Raw genomic sequence first — 14,149 nt, 5'->3', positions numbered from 1 at the left:
AGGCATTTCACCATAACACTCATAGTCACATCCATTACACTAGGAGAACCTAGGAGACAGCCAAAAAGAAACAAAAGAAATAAAGAAAATTCAAGATTTTATCAGATATTTTTTTTTTTATAAAAAAATATTTAGACATTGTCTGGCATAGTAATGGCCCCCCTACCTGTAAAATAATTAACATATTTCTCTCGAACTTCACGGGCGCTTTGGGGTGCCAAGCCAGGACGGCCAGTATCCAGGCCTGTCAGAGGATTTGAAGGAGGTCCGGCCTCAGGCCCAACTGAGGCTATATAATTGTGGGCATTTTTTTCTTAAAAAGTTGTGCAATATGCAGCAGCATAAGACTATGTTGTTGAGTTTGTAGTCCACCATGTGTATGGCTGTCAGAAGCAGGCAGAACTGACTGGCCATTATCCTGAAGGCAATCTCAACGACTCTTCTGGCTCTGGCCAACCGGTAGTTAAAAACCCTCCTCTTCGGGGTGAGGGTCTTCTGGAGGAATGGCCTCATCAGGTGCTTGCCCAGACCGAACGCTTCATCAGCAAGAAAGACAAATGGGAGTCCATAAATGTCCGCATCAGGTGGCAATCCCAGGCCACCACTCTGGAGACATTGGAAAAAATCCGTCTGGGCAAAGACTCCTCCATCCGACATCCGGCCATTCTTCCCCACGTCCACGTAGAGGAACTCATATTGTGCCGACACCACCGCCATTAACACTATACTATTAAAACCCTTATAATTGTAACCCCTCCACAGTTGGGAAAGTCCCAACGGTCGGCAAAATGGGAGGCCACAGTCTGCCATTCCTGTGGTGTTGAAGGAAACTGTGAAGTCAAAACAGAAAAATAAATATTAGTACTTTTGCACATAACATTGCAAGCAGATTAGACACAAACATTCTTGACCAACATCAGTATAACATTTATTTTAAGGAGTATTTAAAGACAAAAATATAAGGCCCACTTATCAGATTAATCCCCCCCTCTGATGGCCCATTGTAAACATTTTAGGGGGGTTCAAGATGAGTTTGGGCCCCCCCAAAAAAGCCTATGGCACTCTGCCTGAATTTAAGGACAACAATAACATTTGTACACATTTTAGGGGGTGTTTAGGGTAAAGCACTACAAGGGAGCTGACAAAATACATTGTTAAGTGACTAGGCTATAGGTGTATATGGGCCCAGAATAGCATGCTGGGAGGATAGTGAAGGGAAATATGCATGAAGGACAAAAAAGGAGCATTCTAAAAGATTACAGCATGCATGAGAACAAAGGGGACATTCATAGCATATTACAATCATGGTAATTAGGGAATGATGAAAGAAATACCATACATTAGCAAACATTAAATACATAGAATGTGATGTTAAAGGAGGAAACTTACTCTAATATAGTCCTTCTGCAGGGCCTGAATGATAGCAGAACAGGTCTCTGGGAAAATGATCCCCAGAGCTTTGAGGGAGATGCCTGTCGAGAACTTGAGGTCCTACAGGCTTCTCCCAGTCACCACGTACCACAACGTGGTGACTAGCCTCTGCTCCGGAGTGATGGCTTGCCTCATGCAGGTATCCGGCCTGCTAATATAAGGGGTCAGCAAAGCCAACAGATGGTGAAAAACAGATTCCATCATCCTGAGAAAGTTCCTGAAATCATCAGGATTATTCTCCTGGATCTCACGAAGCAAAGGCATATGACAGAATTGATCACGCTGGAGTAACCAATTCTTGGTCCATGAACTCCTCCCCACCCTGTTCGTGGAATGGGCTTGGGTCAAATAATAAACCCCAACACCAAGCCCCCACACAGCACGAACTCTACGATGAGTATGTACCCGCAACATGGCTTCAAATCGGTCGACTGGTCAGAACGAACTAACAGAACACACTGAAGAACAGCAAGGCCTGTGAAGAGCGAGCTGAAAATCAGAAACGAGCGGAGAAGAACACACTGAAAAAACAGATGAAAATTGTCTACACACTCTGAAAAGCAGATACAAACCCACAAGCACAAACTGAAAAGCGCGAAAGCTGAAAAGCGCGAATCGTCTCTCACCAAACTTCTACTAATATGAGATAAGCACGAGATTAGCAGAAGGAGCTCAAAGGGTGGCGCGCTGGCTATTGCACTTTCTTTTTCTAGTCCCGTTGTACGTCACCGCATTCTAAACAGACGGACTTTGGTGTGACCGTGTGTAGGCAAGACTGCTTGAGCGGAATTCCGTCGGAATTCCGTTGGAGAAACCTTCAGAGTTTATTCCGATGGCAAAACCACTCGTGTGTATGCAGCATTACTCCCACTGTTCAACTTAAAAAAAAAAAAAAGCAGCCAAAACTGTCAAAAATTATTCAAAATCTTTATACAGATAGAGAAAACCAAGCAACAATTTAAAAATCCATTACACACCTGAAATTTATGCTGTCAGGGTACATTGTTGATGACACTTTAGATAAAAAATCACTGCTTTGTAACAACATATATAGTTTAAAGGGCACTCCAAAGAATGCAATTCAAAGAATAGGTGCTTTTACAATGTCACTCTCAAATTTGCAATCTGGATTGGAGCTGTCCATGTGTGTTAAGGACTTGCAAATACCAAATGGCAGCAGGGTCAGATACAGTATGTGCAATGGCTGTCAGTAGTGGTGCCTTGCACTGGTAGAGGTGAGTTAATAGAATGTTTTGCTGTATGTACATCCTAAGAAAAAACACTGACCTAAGTAATAGTATATCTTTCTTATTTATGAGTACATAAGCTCAGAGCTTGGTTTGCCTTATTGAAAAATGACACAACAATTTACTAGGCACAAGTTGTATAGTTTATTAAAACCTCAGTAAAGCTTGGTGTGGGAGATTTACAATAGTAGGCTTTTATTGATGTTTGAATAAGGCATATTGCATGTTTACTAGTAAATTGACAATGTGCATTACTGTACATTGTCAGGCATTGTACTGTACATCATATTGTATTATATGTGGCCAGATTAGGGTTGAATTCACACCTTTGCCTTTTTATGCTTGATGTATTTCCATGTAGAGATGCATTTGTTAAGATATGCGTCAATGATGTTCGTTATTATGCATGTTAATATTCAATAAGAAGTTAATTGAAGTGGGTTTTGAAAACACATAAACAATGTGCATTCCTTTTTATGTTTTTCCATTGATTTCATTGGCTAATGCACGGGGGACTCCAGTTTCTTCCAGTCTCTATTTCTTCCATTCTTTTTAGAGACTATCTGGAATTGCTCTCTGTGTTAAAGCCTATAAGTGTCGAAGTATTGACTTCAGAATATGAATTTCCGATCCAGGTTATTTACGGGAGGTAGGGGGTTTCAGGAGGTGACTAGGGGTATTTTGTATTTTATTTTTTTTTATTGAAAATAACACACAGGTTTATACATATCTGAACAGAGCAGCCCCAAACCTGCTCTTCTGGGGTTCCTTGCTGGCGATATTGGCTCCTCCTCTTCTGTGTCTGCTCCCATAGCTACCCACTTGTGCTCGCTCCCAAGCCGGGCAGATTGCGTCCATAGAAATATACAGCAGGGCTCACCCCTGCCTCATGCTCTCTGCTTACTGGGTTTGATTGACAGCAGTAGGAGCCAATGGCTCCTGCTGCTATTAGCAAAGGCTGTAAGACCAGGAAGATTGTAGAGAAGAGTTGCAGCCGGGTACAGCACTGGATAAATACAGGAGGGAGGGGGAGGGGGAAACAGGCAGTGCAAGGTTGTTGTTTTTTTACCTTAATGCAGAGAATGCATTAAGATAAAAAAACTTTAGTGGTTATATCCACAATGTGGATGAGCCTGGCAGCAATATTCATGATGGAATGAAAGGGGAATAGCCTATGTAAAGGTAATCCAGTGAGGTGGAAGTTGCAGTAGTCAAGGTGAAAGATATCCAAGGAGTGAATTAGAAGCTTTGTGGTGTCATTGGTTAAGAAGATGCATATTTTGGAGATGGTCTGGAGTTTGAGGCGGCAAAATTTGGACAGTGATAGGATATAGGAGGAAAAGGAGAGTTCAGAGTCCAAGATTACACATAGTACTCTGACATGTGGGGATGGACTGATAGTTGTGCCATCGATCCTGACAGAGGAGTCAGGGGAAGGGGCACATGGGGGAGGAAGTATTATAAGCTCAGTTTTGGATAGACTGAAGATTTACCAAAACTGGAGCATGCAAAATCTGGTGCAACTTTGCATAGAAACCAATCATCTTTCAGGTTTTATTGTCAAAGCTTAAATGAACAAGCTGAAGTTAAAAGCTGATTGGCTACTATTCACAGCAGCACCAGATTCTGTGTGCTCCAGTTTTTGTAAATCTCCCCCATTGAGTTTGAGGAAGTGGTGTGCCATCCAGACTGATATGTCTGTCAATAATTTAGTGATGCATGAAAGACTGATGGAGTGTACTGAGGGGTAGTATAACGTACCTGGTGATGGAGCTCGAAGTGTAGAGGAAGGCCTCTCTGACAGGTCTGGCTCAGAAGCCCTGGTAGTGTAACAAGGAAAGCCATAGCACAGAGTGGAATGAGTGCCTGATAATACTTCTGCTGGAGAGTGCTTATGTGCGTCTGGATGTACAGGAGCAGCTGGCTGGTAGCACATTGGCAGAAGAGCAGGAACTGATGACAGGCACAGCTATGGCTGGATCGGGTGCAGGGAGAAGAGCCAGGGCAAGGTCAGACAGTCCAGGTAAACTAGCAGGAAGAACAGACACAGACAGAAGGCAGAAGAGTAGTCAGAAGTCAGGTTCAGTAATAACAAGGCAGATGGATAAGGCAGAAGCGTAGTCCAGGGGGTCGGTGCAGGCCGAGTTCAGGCAAAGTCAGGAGCAGATCAGGTTGGCAATGGGTGAGCAATACATTAACAGATGCACAGCTGATTCAGAAACATAATAGACCAAATGGCACTGACACAAGGCATTAGTGCAGTTTAAATAGTCCGCCTGGCACCCATGTGCACTCATGCATGCTCACAAACCTTTGTGCACCCACTAAATGGCCATGAATCGGGCTTATGGGAACCATGCGCCTATGCACATATATGTATCTTCCCTGACAGGTAGAAAGATAGATTTAGATGTTGTCAGCATAGAAATGGTATTTGTTTATTCTTAGGTAGCAATTGTATGTTAGCACCTGTGGCTCCTGAGGAAGCTACACACACGAAACATGTCAAGCTTTATATAAAGGGATGGTGGAACCCCCTACTGTTTGAACATTGTACCTTATATTTGATGTTATACCAGTATATATTTCTAACAATTCTGGGCCACCATCACCCTCATTAAGAGGTACTCAATGCTACTATGTTTTTAAATGTAGTTGTTTTTAATGTCATTTTTTTATATTCTGTATCAATAAAAGCGTTGTATTTTACTTATTTTTTAAAGTTGTGCTCATAAAGTCCTTGAACTATGGTTCAAAATGTCTTTATGATTTAAACATTAACTGATTTTGGGAAGTGGCACTGGTGTACCAGTAGGGTTAATGGGTGATCATTGTGCCTCCCAATGATCCCTCATTCGATTTATTCTCTATTTTTTACCTTATCAACCACTTAGTGTCTACTATTCCTCCCCACCAATCCCTACATTGGCTTCTGATTGCCCAGCAAATTAAATTAAAAATACTAACAACAACATACAAAACCATTTCCAACTCTGCCCCAAGCTTGTCTCCAAATATCACCCAAACTGTCCTCTTTGCCCCGCTCAAGACCTCCTGCTCTCAAGATTCCTTGTCTCCTCCTCCCATGCTCATCTGCAGGACTTCTCCAGAGCCTCTCCCATCCTCTGGAACTCTCCATCTCAATCTGTCCAGCTATCTCCTACTCTGGCTGCCTTTAGGCGATCCCTGAAAACTCATCTCTTCAGGGAAGCCTATCACGCCTCCAACTAATTTTTCATTACTTCCATCAGCTCATCCGCCATAGTTATAACCCTTTATACCACTTGCCCCACCCTATTAGATTGTAAGTTCCTATGAGCAGAGCCCTCTTAACCCTCTGGTATTTTATTGTATTGCAACTGTATTAAACTTAAGCTTGTATAATAATAATAGTAAAAGCAATGGGAGGCTGGTGACCAGGGAGGAGGTGTATATCTAAAATAAGAGAGATCCAAAGACAGAACCTTTAGGGACCCAGACAGATAAAGTAAGCAGGAGGTAGATTTATAAGTGATAATGAAGATGCAGTGGGATAGGTAAGATGAGAACCAACAAAGAGAACAGTCATGGAGATCAAAGGAGTAGAGTTTTTTAAGGAGGCAGGTGGGGTCAACTGTATCAAAGGCAGCAGATAGGTCCAACAGTAAGAGTACAGAATAGTGACTATTGGAATTAGCCATTAGTAAATCATTTGTGAGTTTTAGGAGTGGAGTGTTGCTAACGAAATCCAAACTGAAAAGGATCAAGAAGGTTATTCTCTGTGAGGTCAGGAGGTTGTAGACCAGGCATTCAAGGAGTTTGGAGATAAAGGAAATGGGTAATAGGTTTTTTAAGATCTGTGGGATCCAGCGAGGGCTTTTAGGTATAGGGGTGACCAGTGCATGTTTTAGAGAGTTTTTGGAAGATGCCAGAAGAGAGGGATAGATTAAAGATGTGAGATAAAGAGTATAGGATGGAGCCAAAGAATACCTGTAGTATTTGAGGGGGAACAGGGCCCAGGGGGCAGGTGGCTAGGTGAGCATTAGAGAAAAAAGTTTAGCAACCTCCTCTATAGTAGAAGGGTTAAATCAGGAAAGTATTGAGTGTATTGGCAGACATGGAAGTGGGGGAGATATTGTATATGTACAGTAGAGATCTTATCACAAATTATAACAATCTTATTTTTGAAGTGATTAGCTATCTCCTGGGCAGTGAGTGAGTGAGTGCGTTAGTGGGTTGAGGCAGATGAGGACGAAGTAGAGTTAAAAGGTAGAAAAGAGTTGATGGGGACTGCATAAGAGGGTGATAATGAGAGAAATAAAATAGGTCTGTTTGACAGTGTGGATACAGAAATTATATTTTTAGTGGGCAGATTTATATTGGTGAAAGTCTTGCTGGGGCTTAGTCTTATGCCACAGACATTCAAGTTTTGAGACTTCTGGTGTCGTCTGTTTGCCAAAGTTGTAGTGGTTGAGGCCTGTGACAGCGAAATTTGGCTGCACACAGCCAAATCTCCTGTTTCTAATCATAATAACAATTTCGTCTAATGATATTAATGCATCTCACCTCTTGATCATATGTCTTTCCTTCTGCCATAGCTCATCCTCTGGTGTATGCCTCATGCTCACAAATAAACACACACATGATTCTTACATTCTCATCTCAGCAAGACTGCCCCCACAGCTCTGTCTGCCTCCTTTATTCAAAAGACCACAAAAGCAATCACAAACAGGAAGCCCTGGCCCCAACAGCCAATCGCTCCCTTTACAGGATATGACCTCAGCCTCACAGGATATGACCTCACAGGATGTGAGTGACCATATAAGGATTTAACAACAGAACACAAAACAACCACCAATTACTACAGGACATGATACAATATACTAAATGACGATGACTAAAGTTCCTCGTGCATGGGATATTATCTGCAGGTGTACGTCATGGCACCCCAAACATGTTGATCAGGCATACCAGGGGTGACAAGAGCAAACCACCGCTAAATCGATAATGTCTTTGCAGAGTGAACGTATCCCCACCAGACGATCGTTCTGTGCATTGCACAGGGGCCCTTTGCTGGCGGACATGTCTTCTCTCCGCAAACACCTCTCTGCAAACACCAGGAAGTTTTCCACTACCTAACAGGTCTCAACCAGCGTCAGTCTGCCCCAGTCAGCTCTTTAGAGTGGGCTGTGATTGAACATACACTGGGAGACTTATGACAATACATTAATCATAAAATTTTCCACAACAGCCTGATTCTGTGTGCAGTGAGGGGGCAAATGTGTCCAGGGAGGATGACAGTAAACTGTTGGAGACAGAAGTGACTAGGTTGGGGCAGGACAGAAGTGAAATTTTGCCATAGAGGTGGTAGCAGAGTAGAAAAGAGAAGGGTTAAGGATTAAAGGGAAAAGAAGGTGGAAGACAAGGGGAGAGTGAAACAAATAAAGTAGTGATCAGAGAGATGAAATGGATTGTTGAAAAGGTTGCAAGGAGTGCATAGGTAAAAGAATACAAGATCAAGGGTGTTGCCATCAGCATGAGTAGAAGCATGTGTGCATTGCTTCAGGTCAAAAAAGGAGGTTGGACTGAAAAGGTTAAAAGTAGCAGGAATGTTACTATTAACAGGTCAAGTCACCAAGATAGATTGTAGGAATTTCAGAAGACAGAAAGTAGGGTAGCCAGGCAGAGAATTATCAAGGAAGATTGATAGATCATAGCAATTCTCAAAGAAACTGGATAAAATTTACAAAAGCTTTCAACCCCTAATTGTTCACTGTTTGGCGAACAGCCGATGTTCGAGTTGAACACGAGTTTGACTCGAACTCGAAGCTCATCCCTATGTACAGGGCACTCTCTTCTTAGAAATAACAGGTATGAGGAGAGCACCACATCTACAGATGCATATAAACAGAACCATGTGTAGTTGGGTGGGGGTCTAAATTGAAAGCACTTACAGAGAAGTGTACCATATATCAGTGCTGAGGTGTGATTTTATGCGATAGGGAGTCATTTCGAGTCAGTAGAGGTGGAGGCCTCTTCCAGTCATATGCCTCAGATTTTATAGTATTTGTTAGGACAGCCCATATGCATAAATAGTACCCTTTTATAGGGAAGGGTAGTGTTGATAGCCCCGATCCATTGTTGGAGGGTTGGGGGCGACTCCTTGATCCAAGTTTTGGCAACTTTAGCATTATAGCCATGAAAAGTGATTCTTGTAGAAAGGTGTTCAGGTATTTGTCCTCCTCAGAGGTGGGGAGGAGGCCTAGTATGCATTGTCGTGGGCCTAGGGACAGAGGGGAACCCATTTGGTCATGGAAGAATTTGACCACCTGTGTCCAGTATCCTTGCATGGAGGGGCAGGACCATAAAGATAAAATGTGCCCCTAGGGTCTCCGCATTTGAGGCACATCATGTTGTGGTCTGGCCTGTGCCTATAGAGATGAATGGGTGTAGGTTAGGACCAATGTAGGATGTATAGGTGTGTGAGGTGGTCAGATAGCTTGGGGGATACAGATTTGCATGCTCCTAAAACCATATCCCATTCCTCATCGACCACTTCCCCTATGTCCGCTGTCCAATGGGACTTCAATTGGTAGGCTAGAGCGGTGGGCCGCGAGCAACAGGAGGCAGTTATAGAATATTGAGGTGAGTTTCTTTGGGTCTTGGCTAGTGATTATCGCCACGATATGTAGAGATTCTAAACTGGGGGTAGAGTCCTGGAATTGAGAGTTAAGCACGTGCCAGAGTTGGAGGTACTGAAAAAACATGTGATTGGGCACTCCAAATCCCACTCCAAAGCACGGTTAGCTAGCACATGTGAAAGGTAAATGACCTCTTTGTCTATCCAAAGGGGCATATGAGCATGGAATAGGGGAGCCTTAGTTATGTTCATGGCCAGCTGCCAGATTTTACAGTGGTGAAATAACATGTGACCCCTATTGCCCATGTGGGACAGCTCGAAGGTGCCTCGAAAAAGAATTTGGAGTGGGTGGACAACTGGGTGAGGAGCTTGGGAACACACTAGGGTGGAATATCTGTCCTTATCCTCCTGGTTAAAGTAGAAGAAGTGAGAGTTTGGAAGCGATATAGTACAGGGCAAGATCAGCTAAAACAGTGCCACCTAAGTTTGGGACATTTCAGAGTTCGCCATGACAGTTTGTGATGGGAAACACCCCAAACAAATGTATTAAATGATAAATATATCTCCAATAATGTTAAGTAGTAACTTGAGGACACCTATCTTCCTCTAGAGATTCTAAGCACAGTCCTTCCAGCAGCAAATGATGAGCTGAGCTACACTGCAACACCATGAACAATGTCCACTTTAAAGTGATAGTAAAGTAATGTCTGACATTTTTACCTACAGGTAAGCTTATAATAAAGCTCACCCGTTTGTAAATACAACGCAAAGAAATAACTTCTGACGCTATGAGGTCCTCCACAGTTTGATAGGACTATAGCACAACAAATCCAAATGCTTGGCAGGTGCAGCCCTCCTCTGACAGGGGAATCCAAAGTGAAACTACAAAAACAAATTAACTGGCAAGGGCAAGCACCTAGTGCATTACCAAAAATGTATTGAAGCAATAAAAACTGGTAAAAAAGGTTACTCACAAAAGTGCAACTAATAAAAGCCAATAAACCACAAGATTCCATAAAGTGCAGGATGTGCATACTCCAATTACACCCCACTGTGGTGCCAAGCCAACACGTTTTGCGAGCGAACCCCCTTCCTCAGAGCTGTTCTGACCAGGAATACACACATCCTGTACTTTATGGCATCTTCATGGCTTTTTCTAGTTGCACTTTTGTGAGTATCCATTTGTACCAGTTTTTATTGCTTCAACAAATGTTTAGTAATGCACTAGGTGCTTGTGCCTTCCTGTTTGTTTTTGTAGCTTTACCTGTAGGTTAAATGAATATCTCCTAAATGTGACCCTAAGCACACAACTAAAATAACGAAGGAGTGGCTTTACAACAACTCCGTGACTATTTTTTGAATGGTCCAGCCAGAGCCCTGACTTAAACCCAATTGAGCATCTCTGGAGAGACCTAAAAATGGCTGTCCACCAAGGTTTACCATCCAACCTGACAGAACTGGAGAGGATCTGCAAGGAGGAATGGCAGAGGATACCCAAATCCAGGTGTGAAAAACTTGTTGTATCTTTCCCAAAAAGACTTATGGCTGCATTAGATCAAAAGGGTGCTTCTACTAAATACTGAGCAAAGGGTCTGAATACTTAAGACCATGTGATATTTCAGTTTTTCTTTTTTAATAAATGTGCAAAAATGTCAACAATTCTGTGTTTTCTGTCAATATGGGGTGCTGTGTGTACATTAATAAGAAAAAAATGAACTTAAATGATTTTAGCAAATGGCTGCAATATAACAAAGAGTGAAAAATTTAAGGGGGTCTGAATACTTTCCGTCCCCACTGTATGCTAGTATGCGATCAGTCTGGGATCACAAGCAGCTCAACTGATTACAGTCGAACTAACAATTACATTTACCTCAAAGTGAAGTAACACATGCAAGAGTTGACACAGCTGCACACCCCAAAAAGCATTGCAAAATTAGTGGAAAAGTTTCCCCAGGGGGCTTTTAAGCAGCAAAATATGTCTGAAATTATGTAAGTAAAATATTATTTAATTCAGACATAGAATGCATTACATAGATACAATCAATATCGCATAAAATTTCCAGTAGTCGACACAAGCAACAACAAAGGACCATCTTCCATGGCAATCAATTCATTAAAAAAAGTTCTAATTGAACAGTTACATTGTATCAATACTATCCATATGAATCCCCATGAATACCCCAATAGTGAGGCCGCCCACTCACTATTGGGCGACCTGGTGGGTTTACCTTATTTTTATGTATCTTTGGTACTATGTATAGTACCGGAATTCTGGGTGTGGTTAGGTTAAGATAATCTGCTTCTTTCTGAGTTAATATTTGTTTGCTAGTACCTTGGTTAATCCATTCTAATAATTTTTGTTTTAATTGTGGGGTGGGGTTACTTTTGAGTTTTTTGTAAGTTGAGGTGTCATTCAACTGTCTCCTTAGTTCTGTGTTGTAATTTTCTTTGGTTAGTATTACCAAGCCTCCCCCCTTGTCTGCAGGTCTCACCACTATCTGCTTGTTCTCTTCCAGTTTTTTAATTCCCTCCCATATTTTTTGGTTATTTTGGTGTTGTGATATTTCAATCTGTCGTACTTCATCCTGGACCATATTTCTGAATACTTCTATATGATGGTGGGAACCCTTTTGAGGATTAAATACAGAGTTGTTTTTCAAATTACTGTGTACAAAAGGGTCATTTATCTCCTGAGTCCTAGGGTTACTGGTTTGGCCTGCAAAATGTTTCTTAATATTTAATTTCCTTATATATTTCTCAATATCTACAAATAAATTAAACTTATCTATATTTTTATTTGGCGCAAATTTCAATCCCTGAGCTAGAACTTCCAATTCGGCATCTGGGAATTCTAAAGTGGTTAGATTAAATAACCCTGATTTTAATTGTTTCTCTTCCTTTTTCTTTCTCCCTCTGCCTCTTCTTCCTCTCTTTCTGCTCTTTCCATATAGTTTTGTTGTGGGTTGGTTGGGATTCTGTACGGTTCTTTCCAATCCCTCCATTCCCCCCCTCCTTGATGTGAATAAGGGTTATGTGCCGGTCTGCCTCTGAAATTACCTCTAAAATTACCCCTTGGGGGCCTCGGTGGATAGTGGTTACGGTTATTGGCATAATAACCATAATCTGGGGGTCTATAATCTGTGGGGGGGGGGTCTATTGTAATTAGGTCCCCTATAGGGTGAGTGGTAGGTAGTGGGGTATGGATGAGAATTCACCTTAGAGTAATTGTTAGGACCGTGGACTGCCCTATTATTTTTATGGGGTGTAGTAGGGTCCCCTTTGTTTTGGGCTGCCATAGAGGCTACAGTGTTGTGTATTTCAACTTCCCTCTCTGCTGATGGTTCTTGGGATGGGTTCAGTTGTAAATTTTGTTGCCATTTATATACCCTATTTTCTTCATAGTCCTTGATGTCTCTGAAATATTTTTTGAGTTTTTTATCTTTAATTTCCCCATCATATTTAGCTAGATGGGTATTTAATTCCTTGGCTTTATCTCAGTACTCTTTAGAGGATATAAGTGGTTCCATAGTTGTCTTGAGTTCTTTGATCTTAGATTCCAAGACAGCTTTTTTGGCTTCACGCCTTCTTACCATCATTTGCATTAATTTTTGTTCACAGGCATTGAAGAATTGATACCACTCGTCAAGTAGTCTCAAGTCCTCTACTCCATCATTAGGGCTGATATCCCATCTTAAACTTCTGGGGGTTAGATTCTTACCTATATACATCTCCAGGGATACAATATCCCACCACAGCCTAATTTGTTTTTCAGTGTCATATTTAAGTTGTTTAAAAATCTCTTCTACATTAAATTGTCTATTTTTCATGAAATTAAATACATCCATGGCTGCGATAAGTAGCAAGTTTAATGCAATTATTAAACTCAAACGATAAAAAATAATAATGACCGCCGCGCCAATGGTGTCAATAACCAAATACCATAAGTGAATCACATCCACTAGTGAAAAAACATTCCCAGCAGTGAAAAATACAAATAAAAATAGGAATAAATTATTAAGTGTTATACAACCGATATAAGCTGCTCCCCCAATTTTTCAATAATCAAAAAAAATTGGAATATTGGAAAGATAGGGGGGCGCTAGCGGGTATACAATATAAATCAAGTGCATTGGATAAACATATCTTTGCAATACCAGAAAAATTGGGAAATAAACACTATTAATAGCAGTTCACATTAAATTACACATTGAAGTGATAACAATAGTGATGATAGCAATAGTGATTAATTGTCCCCATAAAATGAGTGATTGAGGTGATTGAAGTGATATCTTGCAATATTATCACAGTCTTGCTGTTGTTAGAAAAAGGTTTTCCATCACCAGAAGAGAAAAGAAAGGAATACACCTCGAAGTAATAGATATCTGCTTGCCAAATACCAATGACTCCTTTAGTTAAAAAGAGAGTCACTAGTGCTTACGCAGGATTGTGCCTGCTCACATGGATGGCTGGACTGTGGATGGTGTTATAGGCATGGATCGTTCCCGTCACACTCATTCAAGATATGGATATGGATATATAGGAAACAAAAACAGTCTCCATAGCGTAAAAAGATTTATTAAAAATATAAACAATAAAATAGCCAAATGGCCGCTTACATTGGTGAGTGCCTACCCGGCACTGGGGCTGCTTGCATGTCAGGGTAACTTTGCAGTCAGAAAAAACCCTCCATATCTCCTCCTAGCTGGCGTGCGTTCCAGCCCGCACAGGGAGACAGCCAAAGGATCCGGATGTTGTAAGACAACAGGACATGTGACCAACAATAAATCCACCCTGAAAAAATCACAAATTAAATTCCTGATTGAAGGACTATCTATGGCCATGGGGAATAATT

This window comes from Aquarana catesbeiana, linkage group LG05, assembly GCF_042186555.1.
Source record: "Aquarana catesbeiana isolate 2022-GZ linkage group LG05, ASM4218655v1, whole genome shotgun sequence".
Lineage (NCBI taxonomy): Eukaryota > Metazoa > Chordata > Amphibia > Anura > Ranidae > Aquarana > Aquarana catesbeiana.
This window is presented reverse-complemented; position numbering follows the sequence as displayed.